Source organism: Heptranchias perlo, chromosome 4 (genome assembly GCF_035084215.1).
Source record: "Heptranchias perlo isolate sHepPer1 chromosome 4, sHepPer1.hap1, whole genome shotgun sequence".
NCBI lineage: Eukaryota > Metazoa > Chordata > Chondrichthyes > Hexanchiformes > Hexanchidae > Heptranchias > Heptranchias perlo.
In genome coordinates this window covers 105,211,416-105,231,056 of record NC_090328.1, presented here as the reverse complement: position 1 = coordinate 105,231,056, position 19,641 = coordinate 105,211,416, and the positions used below count along the sequence as shown (strand labels likewise).

The 19,641-nt window shown below is 41.7% G+C and overlaps 1 protein-coding gene across 1 annotated transcript in view; it reads right to left on the bottom strand.

The window, feature by feature from the left end:
- Nucleotides 1-19,641, bottom strand: part of LOC137321173 (ephrin type-A receptor 5) — a 365,797-nt gene that overhangs the window by 167,148 nt on the left and 179,008 nt on the right. The window lies entirely within an intron of this gene.

The following is a 19,641-nucleotide window of genomic DNA, read 5'->3' as shown; positions in this document are numbered from 1 at the left end:
CGTAGTATTTTCCTTTTGACTTAATGCTGGATATTTTTGACTAACACAAGCATGTTACAATTTGCAAAGCTTCCTGACCAAACAGTTAAACTGAATGTACTGAGCCTATGTTTACTTAATAACAATAAAACTATGTGGTCTCAAAAGTACACTGGTGCAACTTTCTGAATAATACACTGTGCATTACATGATATAAAACCCCTGCCCTTTAAAGCAACGTATCATCCACTTACCATAAGCAATGTCATGGGAGGTCTGCTAGTGTTTCATAATACCGACAAGGCACTGTATTCCTAAGTATCAAACTGTGAAGTAAAACTTCACAATATCCAAATATGATTAAGTATATATACAATGAAAACGAAAGAACAGAATGGGCCAGATGTTGCCGTAAGCAGGGCATCTAACAGCGTCTGCTGTTAATTAGACTTGCCCCTGTACCCATCAGCTCAAAACATTTTTGCCACTATTTTGCCGAAAGTGCGAGCTGATAATGGTGCAGCGAGGGAAACAGGTTCTCTCCTTAACCAATGAGATTTAAGGATCGGGAAATTAACAGCGGAAGGACAGAGAAGGAGGGTGAATTAAAGGGGGTGAATGCAATGTCAAATCAGGTACAGAAAGAAAATAACGAAAGGGAAAGAAAGATTAGATTAAGAGAGAGAGAAAAAAAAGACAGAAAGGAAAAGTTAAAAAAATGTAAAAATTTTAAATGTGACATTTTAAAAATCTCCAACAACAATTAATACTTGAAGGAATGAGACTCCACGCTTGTAATAGTTAATTTTCAGTGTCAGAGAGGCTGATTGGCAGTAATTAACAATTATCACATTGTTAAAAGGTTACTTAGACTTGGAATGAGGAGATTTAACTTTATGTGGCGAATTTAGTTCATATCTACCGTTCAAATACAGCAACTTCACAACGTTCGATGAATTTCATTGGTGAGGCACAGCTAAATGCCGTTTTCGTAAAGCTAACAGCCAGCAACTCAGACAGCAATTTTTGGATATTCACATTTCACTGCGCATCTGCTCCTCACCTGAAGTTGCTGTACCATTTACGGACAAATAACGGCGAGAGCCATCATGCTCACCGTTATTTTGATAGCAAAATCTGGCCTCATGTTTTAATTATGCATTGTTCCCTCACGATAGAAGATACTGATAAATTGTTCCAATTTTGTTTTTGTGTTTTGTGACATTCTTTGAACCATTTGCTGTATTACTGCATTGTAACATACTCCTTTGTATTTATCAGCCAAAGCACATTGTGTACAGTGTGAGGCAAGCTAAAAATCTGGAGTTTATTGCTATTCAATAAAACTCCATCTGCTTGTCAAATTACAGTGATTCAAGGTCGGACTAAGGACGTAACTGCTGTCAAGTTGTTCCTTCCCCAAATCACAAGAATGTTTATATAAAAGCCTTTCCATCTTCATTCACATCACTCCAATCTCAGTGATGGACAGTTTGATATAGATTTCAAATTTTCACATGCAAGAACAAGTCTGGCTTGGACTTTAGAGGTAATTCTACAAGCTCACGTTCCCGGCAGAGAACCTTGCCCACCCAAAGCTCATATCGAGAATTAACAGATGAAAAACGGTGGGTGGCACAAGTCCAGGATCCTGCCACGTGCTGTGCGAATCTCCGAGCCATTTACGGACAAATAACGGAAAGGAGCGCAAATCTGTACAATGGCTCTTTATGTTTAAAAGGCTGCAACATGTTCTTAGGCAACTATTAGCTTCATAGGGTTAGCCATAGCTCATAATATATATGCTTGCCTCTAAGTCAGAATGTTATGGGTTCAAGTCCCACTCTAGAGACTTGAGCACAAAATGTAGGCTAACTAAAAACAGAGCTTCTGGTCATTATCACATGCTGTTTGTGGGACCTTACTGTGTGCAAATTGGCTGCTGCATTTCCTACATTAGAACAGTGGCTACACATTAAAAGTACTTAATTGGCTGTAAAGCACATTGGGACATCTTGAAAGATGCTATATAAAATGCAAGTTCTTTCTTTAAGATGTCACTGGAATCTCTTGACTGTGTCACATACTTTAATCCAGTTATTTTTCGTTTAGCATACTGGGTGATTTAGAGGGTGTTATTATATTTTTCATTCTGTATTTTGACAGAACTGCATATAAAATTAGCACTAAATTATCTTTCTAATATAATATAAATTAAAATCACACTCATTTTTTTAATCCTACCATATGATTATTCTCCTTCATGCAGCTTCCTTCAGCTGGGGAACAAGTAAAGTGAGTCACAAACTCCCACAGGACTGAAGATGGCAATGGCACAGGTTCTTCGTTGATGGCAGATGTGCTTAAGGCAAGACAGTCAGCAATACTATTTACCCTGCAAGTGATTTTTAAAAGTCTAACATTTTTTGGTAAAGGAATTTAGAGCTGGTTCATTATATTAAAATTGAATATTAATGGCAGTACCCGGCCTCCCTTACTCCCCTCCCTAATTAAATTCAGAAACATTCAAAACTGCTGTGTAAGGACTCAAGGGCAGAGTTCAGACAGGCCCCATTTCTGGAACAACCTACACAGGGATATAAGCTCAAGTACCACTGTGTCGACTGTCATGTGCTTTAGCAGATATTATGCACGCTGCACAGCGAACATTTCATGTGTTAATCTCAGCTTTTCTTCAAAGGATCATTGGGAAAGCAGGCACTACTGTTGATGCAATAACACCAATTGTAGCACTATAAACATCTAGCAAGACACTACAGGGGTGAATTTCCTCGAGGCTTTGCCTGCTCCACCAACTTAACTTTGGTGCAAAAACAGCAGAAACCTGGTTTACAGGTGTAAATGGAGTTTCTGCCGAAGTTACAGCGACAGAGCAGGATAAACCCTGAGGAAATTCATCCCCTATGCCATGGACATAATACCTGTCTATTAACAAATTAAATGGGCCTGCGCTATCCAGTTAAAAACATTCAGGCTTAGCATGCTTTTCAAATCCTTAGAAAGTCAATCCTAAAGGTGTCCACTTCTGAAATTCAGTATAGCTTTCAAACTAAGCCAAGCAATAAAGCCCAAGTCTCATCACACCCCCTATAAAATTTACTGGACGTTACTGCCCTTTTACTGTGCTCTTACGTGACTATGTCACTTTAACGAGTGGCTAGTCTCTAAACGTTACCAATGTGCTCATAGCCATTGTCAGTTTGTTGCATTGTGGTGGTATTGTTAGGGTTACCTTAGGTCTCCAGACTACAAGTATCTCTATTACAGGAGCTTCACACTTGACAGACATCTGTTAAGCCTGCCATGGTTCTAACTAAATTAGATTTTTCTCGTCTTTTATTCACTGCTGTATCAGCGGAGTTTCACACTGCCTTTGTGCTATAAAGACTTACTGATGTAATGCCATCGCTGTTTGACAATGTCAAGCAGAAATGTTGTTATAAAGGATTTTCCAAGGCCTCTATTATTCTTCTGTTAGGTTTTTTTGCAGTTTTTGGTGGAATGCTCAAATATAGCAGAATATTATATCCTTCAATATCTACTGTACAGAAACAGTTTTACAAAAGACCTGATTTAGAATTTTTTTTTAATTACAGTAACATCACTTGTCCTGCTGAATAGAATATAAAAACGAATGTATATATTGAAAAACTGTTTTGTACCCTCTCTGGTTCAAAGTGAATAAAGCCATCTACTTACTTCATACAAACAGACCATTTTCAAAATGTTTAAAGACACCATTTGCAGAGGGGCTTGAACATTGGAAACTTTTTTTGTCATCTGTGATATTTTCAAAATTGCAATTCCGTAATTATTGGTGACATTCCATGGAATTTCCATCCGGCTGCATCTAAACATCGGCAATTGGCTAATCTGTGACATTACGATTTGTGCTGAGTGGAACCTGTCATAACCTTACAGAAAACAAGAGCGAGAATCTTTGCAGATAATGGGAGACCAGCAGCAGTCAAACTTACCAGCAGTTTTTTTTTCACTCACCTCCATTGTTATGCTTCTGTTAACAGGTTGAGATGGTGCTGCAACTGCCAATCTATCGGCTAAGCTGTCACATGCACCCCTTCCTATAACTCCACCTGCCTTACCTGACAGCTGAACAAATAACCCACTACAGCAACCACAGCCTCTCCACACCCACCCCCCAGCTCACCTCCAATGAGCCTGTCGACCTCAGCAGAACTGCCAACTTGTAAATCAATGCCTTTTTTAAATATGTTTCTGCGCTGGTGGGCACAGCACATGTTGAATGTAACATCAGCTATATGTACCTCCCTTCAGCTAATTTTGCCAGGAGAAGTATAGAAAAGGAGGGAAAGCTGGTGGGGAATCTCAGTTATTCACCAACTTACATTATGTGCCATGGGTTCCCCTCCACTTTTACAGACAATCATGGCTTCACTGTGGATGAAAATTGAGTGCGACTTTTTTTCACAATGATAAGGCACGTGTGCATTTCTGGAATTAGGATAAGATCTAAGATGGTAAGTGCAATGGGCCAGATTTTGCTGAAAAAAATAATGGTGTCTGAACGAGGCACGCCATTTTTAATGCGCAAATCAGCCAGCAACTTGTAGCGAGGAAAAGATACCCCGTGAATTGCGAATCGCCATAAGTTGCTGGCCGATTTGCGACGCTCTGCCATTAGCTTCGCGAAAACGGCATTTTAACCTCCCTGTGATTTTCATGAAGATATTGCATTTACACATTAATTGTCCATTAAACTTGACACAGGTAGTTAAGTCTAATAATTAACAGCGTAAGTACCCTTTTAACAACGTGATTATTTTTAATGATTGCCAATCAACTTTTCTTGCCCAGAAAGTGAACAATTAAAAGTGTGGAGTCTCATTCCTTCAGGTTGTGAATTGTTTTAGGAGATTTTAAAAATGTCAAATTTTAAATTTTAAAATTTTTTTCTTACTTTGTCTTTCATAGAATCATAGAGTCTTTCAGCACAGGAGGAAGTCATTCGGCCCATCTATCTTTTTTTTCTCTCTCTTAATCCAATCTTTCTTTATTTCTCTTTCTGTACTTGATTTGATGTTGAATTCAACCACTCTAATTCACCCTCCTTCTCAGTCCTTCCTCTGTTTATTTTTCAATCCTTAAATCTCATTGGTTAAGGTGACACACTGTTTGTCCCGTTGTTCACCAAGGTCCCAGATGTCCCGTTTCCCTCACTGCACCATTATCAGCTTGCACTTCTAGCAACTTTATGGGCAAAATTTTTTAAAACCTAAACATGCACGAACAATGGGGCCTTGTTCCAGCAAAATTTGGCCCATTAAGTTAAAGAGGGCTAAAAAAAATCCTGCACCATAGGAAATACCTTTTCCCATTTCAATCAGATGATGTTCTCTCTCCCATCGCTCTACATCATAGTCTTCGTCTTACCTTCTTGTCTCATCTGTGAGTACGGAAGTCAAGACCTGAATGAGAAACTCAGCAGCGGTATGGGTAAATAAAAACCCATATGGCCAAATCTGGACAATCTAAACAGCAAAATATGAACGCAAAGTAGAACGGAAGGTTGAAAATCCACTTGCTGTAATAGTGTGTGGAAGACTGTAACAAATCACAAGGTAATTTTGGTAGTATAAACTAGCTGAGCTCTTTTTCTCTCATGTTTCATGATGTCATCAAAACTGCTTACTTCCACTTACTGTCTTGTAACATACTCCCAGCCTGTGATTAAACTGCAGTTGAGACAAGGAGATAAATTGCAAATGCTGGGAACCAGAAACAAAAACAGTGACATGTTGGAAGTGCACATCAGGTCAGTCAGTATCTTCACAAGAAAGACAGGCCAACTCAATTCTCATGAAGGGTGCTGCCTGAACTATCTTTTCTCTTTCAGGTGATTAACTGATCTAGCCGATTTCAAGTGCACTTCTAGCATTAGTGATTGCTATTTTCAGTTGGATAGATATACATCTATGGCCATTTTTGATGTATAAAAAGGTGTTATTAGCTACCATTTTGTTCTTTTCTATCCTATTTCCTGGTCTGCCAAGTTTAAACCAAGTGGTTTGCCCTTTTGAATAACTCATTTAGCACACAAATTATGCATTTGCTTCAACTGTTGTAATGAATGGTCTACCACAAACAGTATGTGATTTTAAAAATGCCCACCAATTCTTTAAAAGTAGCAATTTTGCACTAATTCCACAGTGCAATTGCAAGTTGGGCAAAAAAAGGAATTTTTTGCAAACAAGTCCCATTGTTTACTAAATATATCCAAGATTAAAAACAAATCTTCCACTTATAATTATTGTGAAGACAAAGAGCGAAATATCACTAGCTGGCCTGCCAACTTTCACAGTCAACGGTTTGTAGTTTTACAGCCACCCAGGTCAAGAATGTAAATGACTCCCTGCAATGTGGTGATAACCATGATCTCTGTTAATGTGAAGGATTTATGATTGTACCAATCAATATAAGTTAACAGCACACTGCACAATACTATAAAGATTGAATGAGTCTACAGCACTGATCTTTTCTCCTACAGGCTGACATTTGACACGTCTGACTGATGCTTAGCTCCTTCTTATCAATACCTTAGGACAAATCTTCCTTTGTAGGAATTAACCCCCGACAGTCCCCACGCATTTTTGCATATTCCACAGTTACATGAAAGAGAGGCTTGGCCCTAATTCAGCTAAACAGGGTGAAAAGTCATCCCTGGTTCTAAAGTCTGAATGATGCAACTGTCTCTGGACTTAACAGGCACCTGGTTCAGATACTACCATATAACTGCAGGCATTGAAACCACAATGGTTCTGACGGTTCTCAATCAAAGCACTGCAATGGATATGAATGGGGGTGGATGGGAGGAGTGAAGAGGAAGTGAACTCCAATCCTCTCCTTCCCACCCCCCACCCCCACTCGTCCCATGATGTTGTGCCTCCTGAAAGGGGTTCCACGAAGTGCCATTAGCTGCATCGCATGGGGTTGATCACCACCCTCCCACATTGTAACTAGCATTCAAAGCTGAAGAAAGAAGTAAATATAGATGAAACATTATGAAAGGAAGTAAGTACCGTTAGTGTATACCTTTACAACACTACAAATTCCATTTTCTTATCCAGGCCCCGACTGCCGCCCGAACCCAGCAGAAATCACTGCCAGGCCGGCGGGTGGGATCTAAAATTCTGGTGGCAGGAGGCCACCGCCGGGGACCCTCTTCTGGCCCTCGATCCAGCTCTTGGCAGGTTTGGCTTGGCCACCATGGGAAACCATCACTGCTTCCCCCATTCAGCCTCCGGTTAAAATAGCAGATCAGATTTAAAGAGGACCCCGCCAGCTTTGGGCAGAAGGCCTTGCTGCCTGTAATTTAAAATTGCAGTCGGTCAGATTGGGATGGGAAAGGAGTGGGTAAGCCCCTCATTCCATTTTAACTGCCCCCTGACTGCCAGAAACCAGGCGAGGAGCAGTTAAAGCCAGGGCCTGTAAATCAAGAAGTAATGGTTAGGTCACACGAAACTTGCATTTTAAAAGCCTGAAGATTGAAGGAAGAAAGAAGGACTTAGAGTGGGAAGGAGTTTCACATTTTTGAGGTCATAGGAAAGAATGAATTCGTAGGGGATGTCACAAATAGTCTTGATTTCAACACAGTGACAATGTAGAGAGGAGGAACAATATGCAGAGTGCCATATTTGTAGCTTTGGAGGAACAAGAGAGGAAAGTACAGAGGAGGAATAACCATAGTAGTATTGATAAAATAGAAAGAGACAAGACAGGTTGTGACAGTGACAGAGCGGTTAAAGGCTGGAGGAAAGAGAAGGATTTTTCTTTTCTCCTATTCAGAGGTGTTGGAAGAGCTTTCTTAGATATATGAGTATGCATTTTAATCAGTTTTAGTGACATTAAAAATTGAAAAACTTCCACAATTGCCTGTTCTTCAATATGCTGTACCTAATGTGCATGGATGAGTTGAAAATTTATCATACTTAAAGAAGCAGTATAAGGTGTGCAATCGTGCTTTCCTTGGGCCCCAATCGTTTACACTGATTTCCCCTTGTTTATGCCCATTTTTACATTCTAGCGTATGTTAATGAGATTGGCAGGAAATTTGGGTGTAAGTAGACATCAGCAAAATGGGCACATGAATGGGTGCAATTTCAGGTGTAACTTCTCGATTACACCCTCACAGGAAATTCCACCCTTATCAAAGCATTTTAACTAAGTGATTCCATCGTCAAAAGTTAAGCAAATAAAGCCGAAAGAATTGTCATGGTAATAATGGATAGCTTTGTAATGCCATTTCAATTGGAACCTCAGTAAAGGTACTTTGTGCAATCCCAGTAGTTCTTTAATGCATCTGAAATAAATTCTTTCACAGTTCAAGAAAAAAAATTATGATTGCATTAACACTGAAATCCCAGCTCATTCGAAATCACTATAATAGCACTTCGAAGGCAACATGCACCCCAGAGGTTGTGCTGGCCTACTCATTTTCTTACATTAACCCCAATTACCGTAACACGTGGCTTCATCTAGAATCTGAAACAGACTACATCGAGCACAGCCCAAACATCAATAGTAGTGCCAAAAAAAAGAGACTTCATTTTTGTGGCTTTCAAACCTCTTAGGTTGCTGCAAAGGGTAAAGCATTGGATTATGTGGATTAGTGTGTCTCTGCATGCCTGCTTCACACAAATATCTGCCTGCTGAGAGCTCCAGTAGGAGAGAATATTTTAATTGTTTCTAAAAAGACAGTTCTAAGTCCTTTCTTTCAAAAGCTTTGATATATTATATAGACACATATACAGTGTTCAAAAATATATCATTCAGAATGTGATTAAGTCCCTGGCACTGATGTTCAAGAAAAATGTCATGTTAGTTCCATAACCTGTTTGTTAACTCAACTTCATTTTAAAACCCATGACTGATAACTGCATTAATTCAAAAGACATATTAGCCCAACAATTCATTAAAGCTCAATGTAATATTAAATCAATACTCAGTACTCTGCCCCCTTCCTTAAAGTTACACTGCGATTCCAAGAGCAAATTATTTGACATGTCTCTTTAAGGAATGAAAACAGCTTTAACTATAGTTTACAAATTTGAATGTGCAACGTGCCTTTAATCAGGTGGCATTAGCCGAAGGCACAGCAAATATTATTTAAATAGACCTGAGCCATTGTGCTTGTCCAATAAGTATTTTATAATTAAAACTGTACTAATAAAAAAGCTTAAGTTTGTAAGAATTAACAAATGAATAAACAGTGCCTCCTGGGTTTCTGATTGGTTTGTGCTAACCATGTGATCAATACCATGCAGTTAACAGTCACCAGATTTAGAATCATATTACATAAAACATTATAGGTAGCTAGCAAAGGTGCACAAATTAATTTACAGAGCGGACTGAAACTTTAAATAAGTTCAAATAGCTCTTAAGTACTTGAAAGTTATAAACTGATGGTTGAAGAATGTTAAACTGTAAACTTTTAAAAGTTAAATTTCTAACTGAGTTTCACAAGGACCCACAGGGTAGTCTGTGAGGCCTAAGCCTGTAAAAGCCAGGGAGTAAATTAATAAGAAGCTGGGGTGTCAGCTGATGAGGCCTCCTCAATTTTCATTTTTGAAGACAAATTTTCTCCATGAGCAATGTAAACTATTGTATACCTATAATGGGCTATTCTTGAACATGTCATATGAAATATCTAATGATACAAGTGAGCACCAGAAGATGAGCAAATCAATCTTGGTACAACACAAATTACCCCAGCTCATGGCATTCAGAAATGACGTAAACTACTGAAATTACAATCAGAAGTAGGGTTGCTACCTGTCTTTTTTTTGGTTGTTTATTTTCTTTCTAAGTGGAATTTGAACTGGTTAGTGTATACCCAGAATTTTGTCTGGTTTCTGGATCACATGTAGGGGGGGGGGGATTTTAAACCCCCCCACCATGATGAGTGGGTTAACCATTAAGAATCGCGTAACATGACACCAACCCGCCGCGTACATGACTGCTGCCACTTTTACGGCCGTGCAGTTGGGAGCCTGATTTAAATTTAACGCTGGCCGGTCGGTTTTCCCAGGGCTCGGGAAACCCGGCAGCTAAATCGAGACGGAACATATGGATCAAGCAGTAAAGTGCTTTTTATAGCACTGCTTGTGAGCCAGGAGGAGCAGGAATGCTCCCCCTGGTCCCTGAAGCAAATCTTCTACAGCGATCGGCCGACCCATCCCTCCAAACCCACGAACCCAAGCCTGTACCCCGCGATCTTTCTCTTATTCCCGATTGCTGGTCCGACCCCCCTACCCACCCCCGCCGGCCATTCTCCGTGTTCTTTGCCAATCCCCCTCTGTACCCCGCAATCTTTGCCGACCCTCACTTGTGCCTGCAATATTTGCCAACCCCCCTTATGAGCCTCGATCTTTGCCGACCCCCCATTCAACCCACAATCTTTCCTGATTGCCGGGGACCTTCCCCAATGGTTCCCGGCTATGGCCTTCTACCGCAGGCTTTCCCGGCTGGCAATCTGCCAACCTGTCAATCTGGCCGTCTGCCAGCCGGGAAACAATAAAAAAATTAAAATGAGGTTCTATTGTTAAATTCGGCAGGACCTCTGCGTTCCCAGGTTTCCGCCTTGCAAACACGCTCCCTCGCTCCCTCCCCACCTCCCCATAAATATCGGGGCCATAATCTCCGTTTGTCCTTAGTCCTAATATGTTTTGTCGGCCTGTTTGCAAGAACTAAGTTTTGCCTATTTTGAATTCCCATGTGTGCACAGGAGTAGATTAACATTCAACATTCCCAATTCAACAACAACAATGACAACAACTTGCATTTATATAGTGCATTTAATGTAGTAAAATGTCCCAAGGTGCTTCACAGGAGCGATTAGCAAACAAAATTTAACACCGAGCCATATAATGAGATATTAGGACTGATGACCAAAACCTTGGTAAAAGAGGTAGGTTTTAAGGAGCATCTCAAAGAAGAGAGAGAGAGGTAGAGAGGTTTAGGGAGGGAATTCCAGAGCTTAGAGCCTAGGCAAGGCCACCAATTGTGGAGTGATTAAAATTGGTGATGCGCAAGAGACAAGAATTGGAAGAGCGGAGACATCTCAGGGAGTTGTAGGGCTGGAGGTGGTTACTGAGATAGGGAGGGGCGAAGCCATGGAGGAATTTGAAAACAAGGATGGGACTTTTAAAATCGAGGCGTTTCTGGACCGGGAGCCAATGTAGGTCAGCGAGCACAGGGATGATGGGTGAACGGGACTTGGTGCGAGTTAGGATATGGGCAACAGAGTTTTGGATGAGCTCGAGTTTATTGTGGATGGAAGATGGGAGGCCGGCCAGAAGAGCATTGGAATAGTCCAAGCTGGAGGTAATAAAGGCATGGATGAGGGTTTCAGCAGCAGATGAGCTGAGCCAGGGGCAGAGACAGGCAATGTTAAGGAGGTGGAAGTAGGCGGTCTTGGTGATGGAGCAGATATGTAGTCGGAAGCTCATCTCAGGGTCTAATAGGATACCATGGTTGCGAACGGTCAGGTTCAGCTTCAGACAGTGGCCAGGGAGTGGGATGGAGTCAGTGGCTAGGGAACGGAGTTTGTGGTAGGGACCAAAGGCAATGGCTTCGGTCTTCCTGATAATTAGTTGGAGGAAATCAGTCTGCAGCCAACCTCCACTGCTAACTCTGAAACAGGCAGCAGTTATTTACAGCCAGGTATGTGTCATCAATTTGTCCTCTAATTTCTAAGCAGCTTAAAGTATTTGTTTTGTTTTATTCTGAGGATTGGGGAAAGTGAACACCAAGTGCCAACCCCCTCCCCCCTCCCCTCATTTAGGTCACAAACTAATCCCTGGGTTCTGGTCCCCTGAACTAGATAAACAAAGAAAAAATACTTTGGGCTAGATATTAGGAGGGAGGCTGGTTGGCAGCGGGGGACCGATTGGGCCCATGGGTAACCCGCCCAGTAAAATCGGTGGGTTCCCCACATGATCGCAGCCTAATTGAAGCCACTTACCTTGGCTTCAGGGTTTTGCACTGGAAAGCAGCGCAGCGGGCGGACTGCGCACCCGCATCATAGGCTGTCAGCTGGAGGAGCCCAATTTAAAGGGGCAGTCCTCCACTGACTGATGCTACAGAAAATAGGCAAAATTACAGCATGGAGCAGCCCAGGGGGAAGGCTGCTCCCAGGTTTAATGATGCCTCACTCCAGGTCCTACTGGATGTGGTGAGGATGAGGAGGAGGAGGGAGATTTTCCACCCGGTGGACAGGAGGAAGTGGCCTGCCTCTGCCACCAGGAAGGCCTGGCTCGAGGTGGCAGAGGAGGTCACCAGCACCACCAACATATCACACACCTGCATACAGTGCAGGAGGCGCTTCAATGACCTAAGTAGGTCAGCCGAAGTGAGTACACTTACTCATTCCCCTACACTCCGTCTGCCACATCACCGCCCCCACCCCACATCTCCTTCTGCACTGCCAACACTACTCTATCATATCACCCCGCACACCCACTCAAAGCTCATCCTCATCTTACCTGCACTTACTCACCTCGCCAGTACTCATCCCACCACTACCACTCAACCCAATCCTCATACAATCTCATGGCTCTATCTCATGGTCAGCCTCACTCAACCTGCCACTACCTGTGCTGCAGCCACAGGGCATGCATCACATATGTACAGTAGGAAGCGTAAGGCAAACGTGTTGTGAGCATGAAGGGGATGCACAAGGGTGTTTGAGGGTTTGTTATGGTTTTTACTTATATTTGATTTCTGATCAACTCACATTACATATCATATTGGCACCACTACTGTCATGTCTTTGAAAATCTTGTTTGGTTTGTGCAATAATGCCCTTTCCTGAGGATCACTATGAAGACCCACAACTGATGCCACCCATTGTGTCACTGCAGAGTGGGTGTTGGTGTATTTGCAGGGCTCTTTTGTGCAGACGACTGAGAGACGTCGGCGATGTCCCCGGTGGCACCCTGGAAGGATGCGAAGGAGAAGTTGTTGAGGGAAGTGGTGACTTTGACAGCCACAGGTAAGAAGATGGTGCTCGGGCCAGCCGGGAGCAGCTCGGCATGAAGGAGGCTGCTCCCAGCTGACCCGAGCACCATCTTCTTACCTGTCGAGTGACTCTGAGCCTCCGTGCGCACTGCTGCTCAGAGAGGTCCAGGAAGCTGAGCCTCGGTCTGTTGACCCTGTGGCGAGGGTAGTGCCCTCTGCGACGCATCTCTCTCTGCGGTAGCCCTCCCTCCTGCTGTGCAGGTGGATGTGTCACAGCACTGTGTTGTGGAGCTCCACGTGTCTGAGGTGGACGGCGTGGCCGGCGAGGCTGGTGATGCCGTTCGTCCTCCGAGGAGGTCATGACTGCAGCTACGGCGGCCCCCATCCGGAAGATGTACGTTTGAGGGGGTCCACAAGGTAGGTAAATGTGTCTGCACACTGGGGTTGAGGTTGGAAGTTTGTGAATTTGATTGTCAGGAGGAGGGTGGTGGAGGCCAAACTTTGTCCCAAATGACAGAGTGGCCTCCTGCAATGAGTGAGTGTCTCCCCGCCCCCCCACCTGTCAAATGGACCTTTGCAGCTGCCACAGGCTGGTGGCTGCAACACGTTCATTTCAACTGGGAGTGTTTCCCCCAGTACGGGAAACACGCTCAGTTTGGATGAAAATCCCACCCCTCCTAAAATATCCTACAAATCAGGTCTGCTAACGACCTGAACTATCACATTAATTGCCTCAAGTGGGATCCACCAGCTTTAATTGCCGGGATGGAGCCGGGCTCCAGACCCGCTCTGGGAATCCCCGATTTTCGGAGCCCCCCCCGCCATGAACCCACCTGCTTGGACATCCAAAAATCGAGCCCTTTATCTCAGTCTTTCAATAAGAGATGATAAAAGTCATTCCAACCCAACATGTGAACCCCCTAGATTGATTCATCTTTGCAATAGCAGAGATTTCAACCCGGACTGTAATCTAAATGGAGGACCAAGGGGGAGAGGGTGTTCCAACTGCCCCAACCCTGTCTAGTTTTGGATTAGTAAAAAGTGCCTACGCTAATCACAGGTAAAGCTGTGGGCCACAATCCCATGTACTTCTCTTGGTATGGTTTGACTTTATCGGACAGAATTTGGATATCTCTACAGAAGCTCTACAACCCCCTCCTCCAAGAGACCTGTAGCCAAAGTTAATGCAGTTGAGGTCAAGTTCAAGTCATTTTTAACTTTTCTTGGCGGAACAGACTCGAGGAGCTGAATGGCCTATTCCTGTTCCTATAGTGCTTCACAGCCAATGAAGTACCTCTAAAGTGTAGTCACTGTTGTAATGTAGCGAAAGGTGGCAGTCAATTTACATATAGATGAGCAGATAATCTGTTTCTGATGGTGTTGGTTGAGTGATAAATGTTGGCCAGGACATTGGGAAAACTCCTCTGCTCCTCTTTGAATAGTGCCATGGAATCTTTTATTTCCACCTGAAAGGGCACACGGTTTAACGTCTCATCTTAAAGACGGCACCTCCCACAACGCAGCACTCCCCCGGTACTGCACTTAATTATCACCTAAGATTATATACTCAATACTCTGAAGTGGGGCTTAAACGTACATCCTTCTGACTCAGAGGCGAGACTGTTATCACTAAGCCAATGTTAGGAGGAAAAAGTACCAATTATTCCATATTTGGATCTGAGTCATACGACATCTTCAGCTGAAGACATTACTCTAGTGCTGACTTAATGCAAAAAATATTTATTTTTGCATTGGGGAAGAAATATTGGGCCATAATTTGCTGTGGCAGGGCACCTAACGGCATCTGTCATTAGTTAGACTTGCCCTTGCATGTTTAGGTTTTTAAATTTTTTGCATGGCAAGTTGCTGAAAGTGCGAGCTTTTAACGTCGCAGTGAGGGAAACAGGGCATCTGGGACCGAAGCGAACAGGGCAAGAAACTGTGTATCTCCTTAACTAATCAGATTGAAGGATTGTGGAATTAACAGTGCAAGGACTGAGAAGGAAGTGTGAATTAGAGTGGGTGAATTCAATGTCAAATCAGGTACAGAAAGAGAAATAAAGAGATAGATAGAAAGATTAGATTAAGAGAGAGAAAAAAGAGACAGAAAGGAAAAGTAAAAATAAAATTTAAAATTAAAAATTTTACATTTTTAAAATCTCCAACAACAATTAATACCTGAAGGAATGAGACTCCACACTTGTAATAGTTAATTTTCAGTGCCAAAATGGCAGTAATTAACACTTATCACGTCGTTAAAAACTTAGACTTGAAATGACAAGACTTAACTTTCTATGGCGTGTTTAGTTTGCATCTACCGTGCAAATACAGCAACTTCATGCCATTCAATGCATTTCAATGGTAAGGCAGGGGGCGAGATGCCGTTTTCGCGAAGCTAACAGTGGAGCGGCGCAACTCAGACAGCAACTTTTGTATATCCGCGTTTAACCTTACATATGACCCTCGCCTGAAGTTGCTGTACCATTTGTGCATAAATAACGGCGAGCACCATTAGCCTCACCATTATTTTGACAGCAAATTCTAGCTTTTTGTGTTTTCAGCCCCAAATGCTAGCCAACATTTTAAATCAGACGTTAATCAGGTAATCGCATAGAAGTGGTAGATTTTCCTTCTGTTCCAGTGCTGATTTTCCAAGCTAGTTGATGAAAAATGGTTATCTCAGGGCAGAGAGTACTCCTTTTTTTTATTTTGTCAAGTTGAGTCAAAAGAAATTAACTAGGTGACATGTGACTGAATATCAGAAAACTGATCCAGACCTAGATTATGTAAAGTCAAATTCAGTACAGCCTACCTTCCCTCACCTTTGTTACACTTGTATCTTTTGAGTTTCTCTTTCTGACCAGCCAATGCACCTCTGAGTGCCTTCATGCTGCCGATGCCAGTTTGATACCAGTACCTTTAGAGCAGTGTGAGCCAACAGCACAGAGCTATACTGCAAGTTCTGTACTAATCTGTACTCCACACAAAGTGTACAAAGTGTACTCCAATGAAGCCATGGTCCGAGCTCTGTTTGTGGACGTTGGAATGGTCCTGCAGTAGTTCATGTTGGAAAAAAATTGCTGGGAAAGTTGACTCTTCATTAACATTAAAAACCAAGAAAGCAATCCACTGGAACTTTTTTAAAACTAGAAAATAGAACTTGTTTTCTGAAAAAAAACATTTTGCCTCAGGTGCAGATGTGCTGCAGGTAGTTTGAAACCCAAGAGATGCAAGTCTTCTTTTCAAAGTAATCTGTATCACCAAAGTTCAAATTACCCTCAGATTGGTAACTTCTGATCAGTTGTACTGCACATTGATACGTGATGTACAGTTTAAGTGGCCCATCTGAATCCATGTTCTTAGCCATTCATGGAGCCTACAAATGAAATAGCGCATGTTGCTCCTCGGGGAAAATTATAGGGAGGTGAGGTCAAACGAGCTTCTCCTGCACTCTGAAACTTGTTTCTACCTTCAAGTAAGAATAAACTGGTTCCCTGTCCTTGAGATGGTCCTGTTTCCCATTGCAAGAGCAATAGGAGTGACGGACTGCGATATTTAGTATAGAGACTCGTGAACAGCTGAGACAAGGGATTTAAAAGCAGCCTGGGTAGGAAGAAGACTTAAAGGCACAATAGAGAACCAGAAGAACAATATGCAAGTATATCATGTGATAAAGGAACACAAAGGCCTATCAGGCAGCAAGGAAAATGGTTCAAAAGTATATCAGGTGGGAGGTAGAACTCAGGGACAAGTAAAGTGCCTGAGAGAGGAGCCTGGGGATCGTCAGAGGTATGTAGGTACATAGGCAGGGCATTATAGTCTTGGAGTCGCTTATAGTCTTAACTCGCTGGAACGTCACTATCCTGTAATTGGAAGTTTACTTTTTTTTTGCTTTGTTTGTTTTAACTGGTGCCAGCAATACATGTCATACAATATGATCTGTGGCCATATTTGTAGGCAGATTTGTAACTTGAAAATGTGATTTAACAAGTCTTGCCTTGTCAATAGAGTTTCTTTTCCATAAACAAGAAAATGCAGGCAGAAAAGTACAGCCTTGAATTGTTCAATACTTGTCATTGAACCCTGTGTTCATCAAGGTGACGATCACACTACCAGCAAAAGCAACATTCTTTTGTCACAATTTGGCAAGATTAAACATTCCCAAGATCATGTGTAGCTCAAGTTAGATGTCGCGCAGCTCCACCTTTACAGCCTGTTAATAATGTGCCTAAACTCCCAATTGAAGCCATTTGTTTAGATTGGTGACGCGATCAGATCGGCCGCTACTGAAGTCAATGGAAAGTAAAATAGGGCGGGTGTAAACTGGGCAGCTGATCCAATCGCGTCAGTTTCCCGCCTGGCAGGTCAGGTTAAAATTACTCCCGTAGACCCAGTTCTTCATGGATCTGAGAGTCTGCTGTCAAGATAAAGTGACCAGATTTAGCAGCATAAATGCCAGGAGCCAGCTCTTGGACATCAATCTCTTGGAATCCGAACTAAAACAGCACCAGAATAGAAACTGCTTTGGCAGCGTAACTTCAGTGTTTCACACATAAGCTATTGTTATCCTCCCTCCCATTCAGATTGCCAAGTGACTTTCAATTTGTGATGAACAGTATCTACTAGTGCCAGTTAGCAATCAATAGCGAGTTTTTCTCCCCTCCCTGCAGACTCATGTATTGAGAACTGCATTTTATATCACACGTTTTTTTTCATTTTATGGAGATGATGCCGCAACTGAGAACAGATGGCACTGTAAAAAAAATCGTGCCATCAGAACCATCTGCAAACCACACATCAATTTAGCTCCCATTGCAAAGTCAAATTTACATCTAATTTTCATCATTTTAATTCTTATTTAGCATGTGGTAGAAACAGAATGCATGACTTTGTCCCACTTGTGGGCTATAAATTGTACTGCATGACTGCTTATCATGTATCCTTTAGGACACACTTTCACTTGCAGAATTTACAGTGGAATTTGCTTTAAGAGATGCCATTGCAGGACAATTTGGACAGGCCTGGGGTATCCAACAGAGCATTTGTCCACAAGTGATTTTAGTAATAAAAAGTAATGCTGTTCAATTTCAAAGATTGCTTATTTAAAATGAATCAAAAACAGTTATTATTCAGCTAGCATCATCATATTGGATGCACTGATTTCCCTGACGAAGTTGCAGCTTGTAAGATGCTTATTATTGTTTTCTGTTGTCATGTTTGCAGAAGTAGATGAAGAAAGTAAAACTCAGTTTGTGCAGCATCAGAATTCATCAATTAAGAATTAATAAATTTAACAAATATATCTGACATAATCAGAATTAAAGTGGGAAGCTGTTTATCTGAACTGACTGGACCTCCTGGCATTCTAGTGTGTGTAATTATTTCACCATATTGCCTATTAGTGTCTCTTTAATAGAGAGCAGCATAACACTTGATCAGATATCTGAATCATTGTATCTGAAAAAGGTTGTGTTCTGAAATGTTTGGATAAAAGGTACCTCACTTAAGTTATTTTGCTAGTTTTGGTTGGTTTTTGGGCCACATCAGTTTGGCTCCTGCATGAAGAAGAAAACATAAAAATTGAGAATTTACACAAGACTGTCACCTATTATTCCTTCTTCAGTACTTTTGTGATTTTCTTTCCCCCTGTTATCAGACCAGAAAGACCTATAAATTATTTTAATTTATGCGGATTAATCTGTTCAATAAATTACTTCAACCCACATGTATCATTAAAAGACTTTAACTAATTAATTCAAATCAGTTGGACACTCAACCCACAGGTGAATGTCAAATACTATTTCCTTTGACTGAATGAGCAATTGGGTTCAAACCAATAAAATGGTTGTTTGTCATTTCAGCCATTTGAGTTTAGAAACTTTGCTTATTTAGGTTTCAACTTTTTCAACATCTTTGGGGTATTCAAAAATGACTACAGTACCAAAGTGGCTATTTAAAATTGATATTCCTAAAAGGGTATTTTAAAAAAATGCTGCTCACAGACCTTCAAACCTGAGTTGTGGGGAATTTACATACGTTGCTTGAACTTTGGAAGATAGTCTTTCAGAAAGAGCGACACAAAAACCCTCACATTATTTCATGAACTTTCTAGATTGCTTCTTAATGTGTTGGCAGAGCTTTGCTCGTAACATTTCATGGATGTTCACAGACTTTCATATTTGAACAGCGAGCGATCTAACGCTATTTAAATCATGTCATTACATTACTGACATGAATGTTGACTGTCTACAAAACCAAAATGTGCTTTTAATTTTTTTTTTGACAGAAATTTAGTGCCTTCCATTCAATCTCAGAAAAACTACCCTATTATGAGAGTTTGCACTTCCAATGCCAGTCATTCTTCTGGCCTTTCTGGATCAGATTTCCATTTTGATAGAAGATGGAACTTGAATTTATATAGCACTCAGGATGTCCCAAAGCGCTTTACAGCTAATGGAGCACTTTTGAAGTATAGTCACTGTTGTAAAGTAGGGTAATGCGACAGCCACTTTGCACACAGCAAGGTCCCACAAAAAACACCAAGATAAATGATCGACAATCTGTTTAGCAGTGCTGGTTGAGAGATAAATGTTGGCCAGGACACCGCGAGAACTCCCCTGATACTGAGGCAACATACAGGATCTC